General features: G+C 37.3%; 1 protein-coding gene across 2 annotated transcripts in view; it reads left to right on the forward strand.

Moving 5' to 3' along the window:
* Positions 1-15240, forward strand: part of LOC134529231 (uncharacterized) — a 218485-nt gene that overhangs the window by 11528 nt on the left and 191717 nt on the right. For both annotated transcript variants that reach the window (XM_063363112.1, XM_063363111.1), the window contains exon 2: positions 5015-5114. The gene's annotated coding sequence lies outside the window, so the exon portion shown is untranslated. The remainder of the gene's footprint in view (positions 1-5014; positions 5115-15240) is intronic.

The raw sequence follows: 15240 nt of genomic DNA on the forward strand, positions 1-15240 counted from the left end.
TCCTTGGTAGGAGGCAAGTGATCTGACCACTCAACTTTTGGGGTCCCAATAACATTGTGACATTGAATTGAGCAACCTTAGAGCTAGGCAGCATGTGGCTTTTACTGGTGGAATTAAAAATTTGATGCTATAATAAATAAGTCAGCCATTCCAAAGTAACGGATGTAACAGTTAGACATATTTACTATCACTAAAAATATAGAATAATCATGTTATTGGATTTTAAATTTGAGGACAACGTACATTTCAGTACTTTATGCCTCTCTTGTAACTGTTAAAACAAAAAAGGAAATACTGATACAAGAAATGTCTTATTACGGATGGTAACGGACGTGATTCATACGGCTAAGAGTCATGAGACGTACACAAACTACTTCTAATTCGTCTGATCTGGTACAAGTGATTGTAACAAAAAAATTTTTTTATTTGTTCTGATAAAAGACCAAACAATCATTAAATATCATTAAAATTAACACATCTACAACTGAAAAGAGAGTATGAATATTTATTTGGGTAACGGATGTGACACCTTGAAGTAACGGATGTGACCAGTATGAGTATACTGATTGTTGATAAAGTAACATGTTGTGATATGTCAAAGTAATTAAGAAGAATTATGCAATAAACATGCTAAAAATGTACAAAACAAATAAAAACATGTATCCATGCAAAAAGAAACGTTAATAGATATTAAATAAATAATCATACTTAGTATGTTTTATAAATGTTAAATTTCACTAAACTACAACTAAAACACTGGTTTTTTGAAGACATAAAATGCACAATCTCCACTTGCTGTTATGTTAGGTGCAGGTAAAATGTTTTTTATTTGTTCGAAAGCAATGTATTTTTCATCTTGAGTATTCATGGTGTATTTTGTTTGGTCATCACCATATGGTTTCATAAACATTACTAAAACTTCCCTGTCAGAAACCCCACTTTGTGTTACTGCTACATGTTTTTCACAATTTTTTTCTCTTTCACTTTTTAGTTCAGTCAAAACATAAACACCAGGTTTGATATCATTCACTTTAATACCACAATATTGGATGCTTCTTGATGATGAACTGCATTGTTGTTGGATGTCCTTAGAATTATCACTGTCGTCATCTGTGCTGCTTTAAACATCTTTGTATCTCAATAGTTTATTCTTGCAAATTCCAGGATTTTTAATGTCTGAAAGCTGCTTGCCAAACATATTTACAGTTGTCAGTTTTGACTTAGCAGCGACACCCGCAAGAAGGTTATTACTGTCATGTGGAAGGAAGTGGTGTAATGATTGAAGTCCAGGAACATGCAAAACCATGTTACGTCGATTAACCAGGAAAGCTTTGTTTTCTTCTACATCCTCTTTGGTACATAAAAGACTTATGTATTTATGCATGTCATTTCTGCAAGTACATAAAACTCTTTTGCAGAATTAATACTTAAGTCTTTTGCCTTGATGAGTCTCCATATCCCATTTTTAAGTGAACCACCCACACCATCCACTGCACCTTTCCCATGCGAAGCTACAAACGTATTCCATTCAACTGTTACGCCATAGTCTTTTTCTATGCAATACAAGTTTACCAATGTAAATTTACTCATAAATTGAGAGGCTGCATTGTCTGAAAAAAAATTATATGCTCCACAGATGGCATGTTCGACTTGATATCATTGGTAATAACTTTTAAGAAAGTCCATACTGAGTACCTTGAGTGACTAAGATCATCACTTATAATGGCAATGCTGTGCACCTCACCGCAGAACCATATGCAATAGGTGAATAATGTAACTTGCTGCTGCTTCCAATGAACACACTGGATTTGGTTTTGAGCTGTGAGAGTGTAATTCTTAGCAAAGTCAATCTGCACAACTACTTCTTTCTCATTTTTTCGCTGCTTGCATTCTTCAAAGTACTTGCTCTGAGTTTGTTTTACAAAACAATGAGTTTTAAACTGGGGAAGTTTACTATTTAGTTAACAAACAAGCTCCATAATTGTAAACTCATTTTCAGTGACTTGTGCATATCCTTCTATAATTTCCCATTTCTTGCACTTAATTCTAGCACTTGGATTTAGGGTATTTGGTAACAACTGCCTTACATCATACAAAAAGTCCCTGCAGTAATTGAGCATGCAGTTTTCATTTTCAGTGTTGCAACACACAGAACACAACACTTTTTTAGTGTTTGATGGAAATTCACCCACTTGTGAAGCAAGTGCTTCAACCATGAATGAAAAATTCAGATGTCTGCATATGCAAACATTATGTGGAGTCATACTAGCTGGAAGTACTTGAGTTGGTTGAAGCATGAAAAACCTGGTACGAGACATCTTTATTTCTGGGTATTTTTCAGTAAATTCAGTGTATGCTTCACCAATATTCATAAGCATGTGACGGATCGGAACGTGTTCCCTTTTTCCAGTAACGGGAGATTTAATGAACTTTACATCTCTTTTACCAGGAGCTTGGTGACTTATCTCATCAGAATTTTAAAAATCTGCCACTAAAGAGCATATATCTTCATTCCGACTCACTGGTGCATTTTTTTGTTTTGGAAGATCTTACTTCAGGGCTAAATGTACTTCTAGCTAGCTCTTGAACTACTGCTATACATTTTCGTGGACTTTATGGCAGTGCTGAAACAGCTTTCGTCACTGCTTTCCCAAGAGTTTGTAGTCGTTGATAAGATCCAAAATTGGAAATTGGGGATTCACATTCAGTGGCTGCTAATCTTTTTCGTAATCTACACTTTTGCTGTCGAGCTCTAGCCTTTTCCCTCTTCTTTTCTATTTCATTTTTGTCAAAAGTATGACCTAACAAGTTTTCTTTTTTTCTGGCTTTCTTTTTCCTATCACGATCTTTCTGAAGGTACAAGGCCCACTTTTCTGGATCTTCTTTTTTCCTCTTCCTAAACTCTGCCATCAGTAAGCCTTTTGGTTTTCCCATTGCCAGAAATAAGAAAGGGAATAAATTATTAGAGGGTGCTGGCTGGCTAAATATAAGAATGGAGTAAGTGACTTTTGAAAAATTCTACTGACAAAGGGTTTTTGCCCTGGCTAGAAAGTTATTAACATGAAACTGAAAAGTATATCATTCATGGAACTAAATAGTCTTACCAAATGTCACACCACAATTCAAGATGATAAGCAAAACAATGACACACTCAACTTCCTAAAAACTTAAGGTCCTTATTCAAGCTCTTGTTAGAAATACAAATTGTAATTTTCAACATTAGCATTCGTGTTTTTCTAAGAAAAGCTTTTTGAACAAAAACAAAGGAGTTAGTATTAACTCATAGCCACCTAGAACATGGTACCAATCCTAACAATGGTTTTTGAGAATTTTTTATTTTTTACTGGGCAAGTTTTGGCTTATACATAAATACTTTTCACATTTGTTACCAAACTAAATGTCACGTCCGTTACCAACATTTTTACATTAAAAACAGCTTTTAAAATTTTTATAAAATTTAACCTATAAGTTTTTGAGAAGATTATTTATATTTCCAAATTAAATGAATGCAAACTTAATGAAGTAACCAGAAAATAAACTTTTAAAGTTTATGGTAACGGATGTGACATGAAAGTTGTTTACAAATTACTGTCAAAATAATTTATTAAACTTACCTTTTCCTGCTTGAATTTAGTCTTACAGAAAACTAAACGATTGAAGCTACCTGGAACATAACCTCAACTTTCACAGCTGACCACTCCATAGACATTATAACTATTCAAATATGTTACTATCAAAGTGGTTTCTTGCAGTTCGTGTGTTGCAAAACATGCCAACATAACAAAACCCTGAGGAAAAAGCTTTAAAAACTTTTTATGATTACTTTCATCAACTTTGCACTTTTACCATATACCTACAGCAGGTATAAAATTATAATGAGCAAAATTATTTTACATTTTATGCTTTGGTTTCACTTTGTGTGGAATGGTTGAAGTGTTGTTATTTGTTTTAAGCATGAAAGAACAGTCAAAATAAACATTACAGTTAAATTATTAAAATAATAAATTGTGTTTGAAAATATTACATAGGTATATACCCTTTTCCCGTTAACCTAAAGTAAAATCTTGAGGTAGAATTTTTTTTACCTTGGGTTAAAAATTCTGGAACTAATGAAATTACCCTTTAAGGCTATCATTAAAGTTTTCCTTAGAGAATCTTGTGTATTTTGGCTATTTTTAGCATATCTTTCAAGTTTCTGGAATAACTTTTCAAGTATGTAGGTGTTGTGAGGAAGCATATAAATAGTAATTATCTTGTACATATGGTATGCCTTTCAATGCATAATTTACATCAGGATTAATAGTTTGTCCAGTAATTTCCACTGTAGGGCCTATATATGTTTTGGCTTAATGTACTGATTTCTAGTGTTCAGCAACATTTGGATAGTCTGCAATCAATATGTGTTTATATTTATCTATCTCTCAATATCTTGTAACATTGTCAATGAATCTTGTGATGTTTTAAAAAAAATTTGTGTAGAGTAGTGTATGTAAATAATCAGAAAAAGAAGGTTGCAATGAAGTTCAGTTTTTTTTAACTCCATGATTTAATGAAGATAATGGTGAAGCAGTTGTGAAGTTGAACTCTGATGCAATATTAGGTTATGCCACATTCCTTAACTGTATTAAGGTATTTCAGATTGATTTCAGATAAGTAATTTTCATGGAAACTAGTATTATTGGACAGTAGTAACATTCATAGTAAGACTTGTTAGTAGCCAACCTATGCTTTGATCTTTATCTTTATATTGTCTTAAAAAAATAATATAAAAGTTTCAAACCAATGAAGTAGGTACCTATGCCACATTAGGTAACTGATATTTTTTGTATTAAGATTTTTTTACTTTTTATTTAACTGTTGTTTTTGTAACTATGTATCTTTATAATTATTAAACACACAAAATAAGTACTTCCTTGTGTACATTTTTAGGAAATAAAACGTATAATATTGAAGAGTTTAACTACATTTTCTATAATTTAGAGACAAAATCTGAGAATATTGTTTTATGTTACAGAAGTCGAATGGATCCTTGAGGCTTTTGTGCAAAGACTCCAGATATGTTTAGAGAGTTAGGAATGGCAAAACAGGTCATCTTTCTTCCACCTGTATACAAGGTAAAGTATGGCACAAGATAGTTTGTTTGAACTTAGTTCCCCAGAACACTGTGTGAATCATTTTGTTTATGTAACTGTAAGAAGGAATACTTATGGATTCTCAGTGGCATTGGTTCTAAGGCATCATGCCCATATGGTGAGGCAGTGGTCAGTTGGATCTCAAACCCAGGCATAACTCACATTTTGAGTCCGTGTCCTAGTAGTTCTGAGTCCACTACATGGGGCATTTTGATTAACGGTAGATATTGTCACTAAGTTATGGTGTGAAGGAAGAAAAAATTTCATGGTAAAACCTATATAATCCTCCCCCATTTATTGACACAAGCATACTTATGGGAATTTTGATTTGAAACTAATATGTATGTATGTATTATCAAGAATAAACTGTATTACATGTTGAGGAGAGTAAATAAGGTTTAACCATATTTTCAAAAAGGGTAGAGAATAAGTCAATAACTTTTCAACCGGTTTTTTTTTTGTCTTAAAATATTACATTTTTATAGTTTATAAATGTACTATAGGTACTCATTCTTTGAGTTTTGAGGCCTAATATTAATGTGCATTGCAGGAAAAAATCTGCAGTATATTTCATTTATACTGCAAAAATTCATATATGTGGTCACTATGAAGTGCCAAATGTATTGCTTCCACACTAGCCGAGTGAAGTGATAAAATAATAAAACATCACACTGTCATTTGGGATGACTTGACTTCAAATCCCAGTCTAGCTGTCCTGGTTTTAGTTTTCCAAGTTTTAATTTTAGACAAATTTTGGGTTTGTTCTTTGCATTAGGCAATGGCTGATTCCTCCTCCAATTTCCCTACATTGTGTTCATTGCACATGTCCATCTATAAAGATGGTGTTGATGAGACGTAGCCTTAGTAAAGTGAAACATCAAATTAGCATCCATGCCTAGAGTTCTTAAAGATCCAACCGTACAAATGTATGATAGCATTTATCTTATTACTTTTTATTCATGCTATATTCTGTTAATTTTTTGGATGGGAGAAGCAAGACGATTTTCACCAGCAAAACACTTTTCTGTATTTCATGGTATCTCAACGTCTTCCTAATAAGAAAAGAAAAAGGAAGAAAGGAATAAGAAACTAATGTGATTGTCTAGTATATTGGACTGGACAGAGACTGGAGTGGATGCAACAAACAAAAATTAAAACAGGGAGATGATTGCAGTTATGTAAACTGTACTCTAATCTTGGAGTTGTTAAATTAAATAACTTAACAATTTAAGTTGGTTTATATTACATAGGCTTTTTTGCCTTCATATAAATACTCTAATTGTAGATGCAAATGTTAAGATTGAATTTGTAAATTAGAATATGCTGATATTGATGCTAAGAACAAGCTAGAGAGCTATCCTCTTTAATCGCATAATCATCCTACGCACGTAATCGTCACACCTATATTTTTGGCAGTCAAAATTGGGATAAAAACTTCTCACTTAAACGTCGAATTATGTTTTTGGTCCCGCTATTAGATGCCGAGCGCTTTGTGTAGGTATCTTTTCTGTATAAAACGATGTATTTTAAAGTAGAAATCTAATATTTATTCGGAAATTACCACTTATGTAATTAACGGAAATACGAAGTTTTCTGACGTGTAATTTTTTTTTTTTAAGACGTTTTTAAACATTATTATTTTTATCTGATCTTCTGCGTCGCCGTGGTGTACCGGTGTAGATATCTTTTCCGTATAAAACAATGTATTTAAAATTAGAAATCTAATATTTATTCGGACATTACCACTTATTTAATTAACTGAAATACGAAGTTGTCTGACTTGTAAATTTTCTTTTAAAGTCGTTTTTAAATGTTATTTCACTTATCTGATCGTCTGCGTCACTTATGAACATGTAGCCAGCGCTAGTTGGCATCATTCATGTTTGGTTATGTTGCTTCCCGTATAGAGCGCGCGCACGTAGTCGAATATCGATATCTTGCCGATAGCATGCAGCGTGCGCTCTCTTATCAGGTGCCGAGTTTACTACATTTGATGGCCTGCATTCTTTCGTGGTAAATTTGTACTACGGCAATAGTTACGCGTTAGTTCACATCACAGATTCAAGTGGCCTGCGTTCGCGTTACAGTTTGGGTTTTCTATTTAAAGTTGAAGAAAGGTTTTTGTTTGTTGAATTATTAATATAAATTGTTTGCGTGCTCTTGTATACTCCACTTTTTTTTTAAATAAACGTACTTTCCATGAACAGGTTTTTTATGATTAACTTTACCTAACAAAATTTTTTTTTCCCCGCATAATCGTCGCACCCCTACTTTTCAAACTTTATTTTAGAATAAAATGTGCGACGATTATGCGAGAAAACATGGTACTTACAGGGGATCATTTCAACATATCCTATGCAACAAAAGCATAGAATAAAATATGTAAGTATAGCAAAGACACTAGACCAAAATATTGGAATTAAATAATAAGTGAAGGAAAATTACAGGTTTTTGTTTTTAATACTTTCTTAGTATCCATGGCATAAATAAACAAGTTCATAGTATTGCAAGTATTTTCCCGAGTGAAAGTCTTCAAATGATAATCATGGGATTTGTAATTCTGAAAATACAAAGTCAATTACTTTGGTGGACTCTGTAAAACAGCATGTAGGATCATTTTGAACTAACAAGCACCAATAACAACTAACAAGTACTAATAACAAATGTATGTATTTAAATTAAAGATTGGTCACCTACGGATGCACTATGCATTAAAGGCAAAGGCATAAAAATTAAGAGAAAATATTTTAATGATTCTGCATGAAGAGTTTTTGGTTGAAAACATTTTTCCCGTTAAAAGTACTTAGAAATTTTATGAAGAAAAAAAATTCAAGGTGTTTCTGTACTGTGACTTAATGATTGTGTAAGAGCAGTGTGTTTAAAGTCATGCAAAATTGATCCTCCCAAGTGTGCCAGTACAAGAAACATTTTATTTGCGACATCTCACAGTAAATACTTTTTGTGTCTGTAACCTCAAACAAGATTCTCTAATATTTATGTTTACCACACAGTTCCATAGGATGCAAATGCCAGACAAGTAATAAACCTCTATATCTTAATAAAAATGTGGAGGTCAGAATAAGAACCATACTGTGGTGAGAGAACTGTCAGCTTTGATTCCAAAAAAAAAAAAATTAAAAATTTGAATAATATTTTATGTTCTAGACCATTCATTTCTTCCTTGCAATAGAGATTTCACTGTTTTGAAAATAAAAGTGAAACTGTTGAATCCAGCTTACACATTAAAATAGTATATCTCCAGCCTTAAGCACATATTTCAAATTCTACTATCGGGTTGTTTTATTATTGGAGACTTTAAGCATTAGTGGGGGGAGGGGAGGAAATAGATATCTGAAAGTAGGGTTCCAAGATTATACAAAAAGGAAATAAGAAGCAAGTAATAAACTTAAGTCACCTAACCAGTAATGATGGTGCATTGAACTTAAATTATGGCTTGATTTTTCATTGTACTTACTGCACAAGTAATTTTGCATATTCCGAGGCACAACTGGTTGGATGACATGCTGAAGTTAGAAGGACTTCATGACTCAAGAGGAATACATTGCTGTATTATTTTACATTTTTTAGTGCTACTATACTGTGTTTAATTTTTTGAAACCTTAGTACTCTTAAAAATCAGATAGAACCGTAGTTTTGATAATGACTTTTAAAGACATCAGAATTTCATTTAAATAGCCTTTTAAGGGTCTATTATTTAAATTTAGGACTTCCCATTTAATTGTTTGTTAGAAGGGGGTGGGGGGGTTCTATTTTATACTACCATAGCACCCTAAACCCTACAGTAATTGGTCCTCTGCAAAATTCAAAGCTGGGTATTAGGTAAAAAGTATGTAGATTTCAGAAACAACATAGTCAACATTTTTCATTAAAATAATATACAAAAACTTAGGAGAGTGATGCTGACTAAACACAAGGACAGGGTAGTCTTAAATATGTTTTACATTTTATAGTAAATATTGTCAAATAATATATGAACAACTACTTATGTAATTAATTTTTTGTAATGCATGGAAAAATATGGATCACTGACTTAATCAATTCATCTGCAGGCAAGCTACTGATTTTTGACTAGCGTTCCCTCTCCCAAAACCTAGAAGAGGCAAGTGTCAGTCTTAGAAAGGACCATAATGTGCTAGAATGATAACCTTACTCCCAAAATCCCCAACAAAGCCCTGTGCTGCAAGAAAACACATTTTTCACAGGTTACTTACACCTTGGTATTTCATTTTAATTTTGTCCGATCTATTTGCCATTAAAGATAAAAATAATACCACATATTTCCTAAGGTAATTTTCAGTAATAACTTTATGTGATAATCATCTAGCATGTGTTATTTTAGCAGTGAAGTGTGATGATATTACCAACTACATTTGAAGCTAGGTGGAAGTGGGATCAAAGTAACTTCAACTAGTTAAATGGGAACCAATGGTGTACCATTCCAGTATGATACAACAGCAATTGTAAAAATGTTGTTATATTAGAAAAAAAATGAAAGTAGAAAAAAAATATATTTTATTCATTAAACAAAAATGATAATGTATTAAGGTACAAATAGATATAACAAATGTGCAGACAACACCCATTAATCGTTATGGTTTTTACAAACATGAGTATAAAACAGATGCTTGAAAAGAAAGCATCATGAACAGTTTGCGCAATGAAAGTGCGCCTGACATAACACGTATTTAAGTACTGCGCATAAGGAAAATTCTCTTAATTAATGTACATTTAAAAGACCTTAGCAAGCAGACAAAAGTCATATAAAAGTCTCACGCAGAGCAAATTCGTTATCAAGCAATTAAGTATAAATATTAAGGCTTTAAATTATGCATTAAGTTTACACGCAACATAAGTTTTCATGGCAAATTTAAATGGGAATCGCGAACCCCAGCTAAAAGACATTAAAACAAAAATATTACGACAGGGAGGAAGCCCAATGCGCAAAACAAATAATCAAGCAAACACTCATGTAAATTAAGGTCGGTGATAAATGGAACATCCAACAAAATTAGCTATAAGACCCATCTAGACCACTCAATCAAGAGCAGAAGGCTCGTAAGAAAGAAGTTAAACTTGAGCAAACAGACCATTAATGCCCGCAGAAATTACAAGGCAGAGATCCATAGTGGATTTAAAGCGAAGCTTCTAACATAACTAATCAACCATGAGCATAAGTAGCGCGGTCTCCTCCCAGCGGACTGCCTACGAGCGAGAGTGACTGAAGACAGTGCCGGCCTAAGCAAACTCGCGGCCTTATATACAGGGGAGCTGTCTTTCGAGAACAATAGAGAAAAGCGGCGGAGGGGAAGGTTCGAGAAACGAGGAGAAGGGAAGACGGGAAGCCTCGGGAAAGGAGGGGAAGTGCGGAGGGGAAGGCTGGGGCAAGGTGGAGAGGGGGAAAGGATGGTGGTGAAGGGAGCGCTCTGCTAGCCCGGGAGGCGGCAACTGCTGCAACCCCCCCCCCTTAAGTGGCCCTACCCTGAGAGCATAAGATCACGAAGTCGAAGAACAATGCGAAGCCACGCAAGCTGCAAAAACATGGATGCTGGAACGCCAGCATGAAGAAATCTTTAGCGGCTCGCAGCTCGAGCCGAAACGTTGACGAGTCCAGAAGCGGGGCAGAAGACGCCATCAGTGTCGCTTGGTGCAGGGAATCCGCGAGTCAAACCACCCAGGCCTAGGTGGGACTCCAGCGGAACCCGCCGTAGACCGAAGTGCCGAGGCAGGCAATCCAGAGCGGCAATCGTCGTAGATGAGGGATCACCTCTGATGGGCTCTGGAGCATCCGAGCGCTCACAGGAGCGCGAAGGCGTTCAAACTGGAGACTGCCGGCGCTCAACAGGGCACCTCAACAGGGGGCCTGCATCCGGGCGCCGCGAAGGAGCCATGCCATCAGGCAAGAAGTCGAAGCGAAGATTGCTCTCAGGGGGACACGTCCCGGCGGGGGGAGGCGAAGACGACGACGACGACGCCCCGAAAAGACGTCTCTCCTCGAGGCGAAGAAGCAGGCTGGTGAAGATCGTAGAGATGCGGGGCCAGCAGAGCGAGGACGGGAGAAGAGGATGGCGCGCCAAACTTAAAAGGGAAAAAAAAAAGGGGAGAGCCGCAACAGCAAACACAACAAACAAACAACACTGAAACTTAATAATAAAACAGTTATCTAAACGCAAGCTTAATAAACACTCTCAAGTAATAATAGCAAAATACTTTAACTCACAAAGGCCTTGACTTGACTCACATGAGCCTTCTTAAACTTATGTTTAAACTTACATGACTTAAGTAACAAGGTATTAGCGGCCAAAATCCTATGCACACTATAAGGTCCTTCATAGGGAGGCAAAAGTTTCACATTTAATTTACTGGCCAAAGAAGGGAGGGTGAAGCTGCGACAGAGAACAAGGTCTCCGACTTTGTAACCATGAGGGGATCTGGATTTGTTATAAGATTCAGCGACAGCCTGACGGGCCTTACGTAAATTGCAAGCTACCGAGTCGAGCACACTGTCAAGGCCCGAGGCATCGAGGGCGGAGTCGAGAGGGTAAAGGCCCCACTGGTTAAGTAAGGGATGAGTGAGCTCACGCCCAAGGAAGGGAAGAGAGGGAGGAAATCCAGAGGAGGAATGAGTAGCAGAGTTCAAACCCACGTTAATATAATCCAAATCGGAATCCCAAAGAGTTTGGTCAGAACGATAGAAGGATATAAGGATGCTCTTCAAAACCTTATTTACTCGTTCGACCATGTTACCCTGAGGAAAGTAAGCAGAGCTATAGATGGGTTTCACAGCCCACTCAAAAAGAAAATCACTGTAAACAGAAGATCTGAAATAAGGAGCATTGTCAGAAACCATGATACAAGGGGGACCAAATAATTTAAACACCTGTTCTCTAAGAACCCTAACGATCGTAGCAGCCTTCATGTTTTTGAGAGGAAGGAGAATGACAAATTTCGAAAAAATGTCCAGAACCACTAGTAAACAGATATTTCCCTTTTTCGACCGGGTAAGAGGCCCAAATATGTCAATATGTAAAGCGTGCCAAGGAGCAACAGGAGGATCGGCGGCATAGAGCCCTACCTTGGAGTTGTGAGGGGGCTTTGATATTTGACAGTCTACACAAGAGCGAACATAGCTACGAACATCGCTCAGTAACTCGGGCCAGAATAAATGCGCGGAAATCCTGCGCTGGGTTTTCTCGATACCCAAATGGCCACCGAGAAGTGAAGAATGAAAATAAGCCAATACCATGGCCCTTAAGGCAGCTGGAACGACTGCCTTGCGAGCTCTACCTGAAGTTCCAGTAAAGTAAAGTAAACCCTGTTCTTCAATATAAGGCTCAGGCCTTTTGTGATGAAGATCTCTACGAATCTCCTGGCAAAAAGGGTCATTGCTCTGACATTCTCTAATATTTAAGTATGACTCTGGAAAAATTTTACAAACAGAGAGGAATTCAGTTCTCTCAGAATAGTCCTCATCAATAGGCTCAAACTCATCAGTACAAAACATACGGGAAAGAGAATCAGCAATAATGTTTTCTCTACCTGGGATGTGATGAATGGAAAATCGGAACCGCGACAACCGAAGGATCCAACGACCCAACTTACCCAGCTGGTGTGGGTGGTTAAATAGCCAACTAAGGGCTTGGTTGTCGGTAAATAGGTCAAACTCGTTAGCATCCAAATAATTTTCGAATTTTTCAAGAGCAAAGAGGCACCCAAGGGCCTCCTTTTCGTACACACCCAGACGCTGCTCGGATTCCGAAAGAGAACGGCTTGCAAAGGCGATGGGTCTGATCTTACCCTCTTCCAAATGACCTAAAACTGCTCCAAGGGCGATAGAAGAGGCGTCAACCTGAACTGCGAAGCGTCTACTGAAATCGGGTAAAATAAGAACTGGAGGAGAGGCCATACAAGTCTTCAAGGCCTGAAAAGATTTTTCTTGTTCAGGACCCCACTCAAAAGCTACATTCTTTTTTCGAAGGTGATTTAAAGGAGCACTTAGAGAAGCAAAATTATGAATAAATCTGGAAAAGTAACCCAGCATGCCTAAAAAACGCTGAACTCCCTTAATGTTGATAGGCTTAGGAAACTGTACAATGGGTGCAATTTTATCTGGATCCATGAGGAGGGTTCCCTGAGAAATGACATAGCCAAGGAATTTTACTGACGTCTTTGCCAAAATGACCTTATTAGGGTTAACAGTCAAATGAGCAGCTCGTAAACGAGTAAGAACTTCTGTTAAGTGGGCAATGTGATCGTCAAGAGTATCGCTATACACAATAATATCATCGACATAATTAAACACAAATTTATACTTAAGGTCCTTTAGTACATGGTCCAAAACACGACTCATGGCCTGACTGCCAAAATTAACCCCCATGGGTATGCGATTAAATTCAAAATGGCCAAACGGGGTGGAAAAGGCGGTATATTTACGACAAGAAGGATCCAGGAGGCATTGATGGAAGCTTTGATTTAAATCAATAATTGAAAACACCTTGGCCTTGCCTAAGTGCTGCAAGGCACTTTCTACAGTAGGGAGGGGATAAACATCCTCCATGGCTATTTTACGATTCAAGGGAATGTAGTTGTGAACCATTCGCCAATTAACCCCATCCTTCTTACACACTAGGAAGGTGGGAGTGCTAAAATCAGAAGTGGAAGGAGAAATAACGCCAGCAGACAAGAGCTTATCTACGATATCATGCATGGCCTGAAGTTTAGGAGGGGAAACCTTGTGATATTTACTGCGAACCGGAGATTCATCCTTCAAGTAAAACTTGTAGGGCAAAATGTCGCAGCGTCCGATTTTAGGAGAAATGACATCGGAAAATCTATGCACAAGGTTGGCAACGGCTTGCTTCTGTAGAGAGTCGTTACTATCACGACATTCAAAAATGACAGGCTTAGAAGAGTCGAAAGTTAAAGGGATTTTGACAGTAGGTGCAAATCCAAAAGAAAGCTCATGAAGACCAAAATTTAAAACTGCTTTAGTCTTGCCCAAAAAATCTAAACCCAAAATAAATTCAGGGTGTAAATCAGAAATAACAGCGAATTTCCAGTTCCAGGAAAAATGTTTAATCTTTAAATGTAAAGTGACTGACTTGTTAGATCGAATGCATTCACCATTTGCAACACAAATATTAACTGGATCATTGCAATACACATGTGAAGCAATAGTAGGAAACATTTTAATTAAATTCTGCAAAAAACCTTCGCTAATAACCGAATGGGTGGCGCCAGTGTCAACTAGAGCCGGAAAAGAATGCTCCTGAATATGAATTGGAAGAAAATGCAAATAGACTGGCACAGAGGATTTTTTAACAAACCGACAGAAACGACCTCTCTTACGTCCCGTCAGACGGAGTTTCCCGGACACTTAGCCCGGTAATGCCCTGTTCCCTTACAGGAAAAACATTTCCGGTCATTGTGCGGTATGAATGGCTGACCGCAGTCTTTAGAAATATGTCCAAAAATGCAACAGTTTGCACAGCGAGTGCGTACATTTCTTTGATCGCACTGTACATGACCTGTGGCTTTAAGAGCGGAGGCGGCAGCAAGGTGGGCGGGAGCACTTACACGAGGCGAGGAGAATGCGCCCGCTGCCGGCGCGCTAATGCGTTCAGTGTTGTGTGACTGAATGCGTTGCCGGAATGCACCCCGACTAGGATTTGAGGGGCGATAAGAATGACATGCCTTATCATTTGCCTCTGAGCGAAATGTGGGTAACGGGCGAACCTCGCACTTACAGTCGCGAGGTTGCCACTTACTATCAGTGTCACGACGCGATGGAAATTCCGTCTAGTATTTAGAGACGGCTAACAAACGGGCCTCTATTTCACTGCCCCAGGCTCGTAAAGAATCAAAGGTGGAAGGAGGAGTTAACATACTAGCAAGACTGAGAACACGAGGGGCAAAGTTACCTAAGACGAGCTGAACTAATTCCGCCTCGGGGGTATCAAGTTCCAACACATCCGCGTACGAAAGTACCGAATCAATGTACTGAGTCACCGACTCATCAGGGCGCTGAAAGCGAAAGACTAAGTCTCTCTTGCAGGCGTCCAACACCCGGGGGGGGCAAACTCCCCTCAGC

Source organism: Bacillus rossius, chromosome 2 (assembly GCF_032445375.1).
Source record: "Bacillus rossius redtenbacheri isolate Brsri chromosome 2, Brsri_v3, whole genome shotgun sequence".
In the NCBI taxonomy this organism is placed as follows: domain Eukaryota; kingdom Metazoa; phylum Arthropoda; class Insecta; order Phasmatodea; family Bacillidae; genus Bacillus; species Bacillus rossius.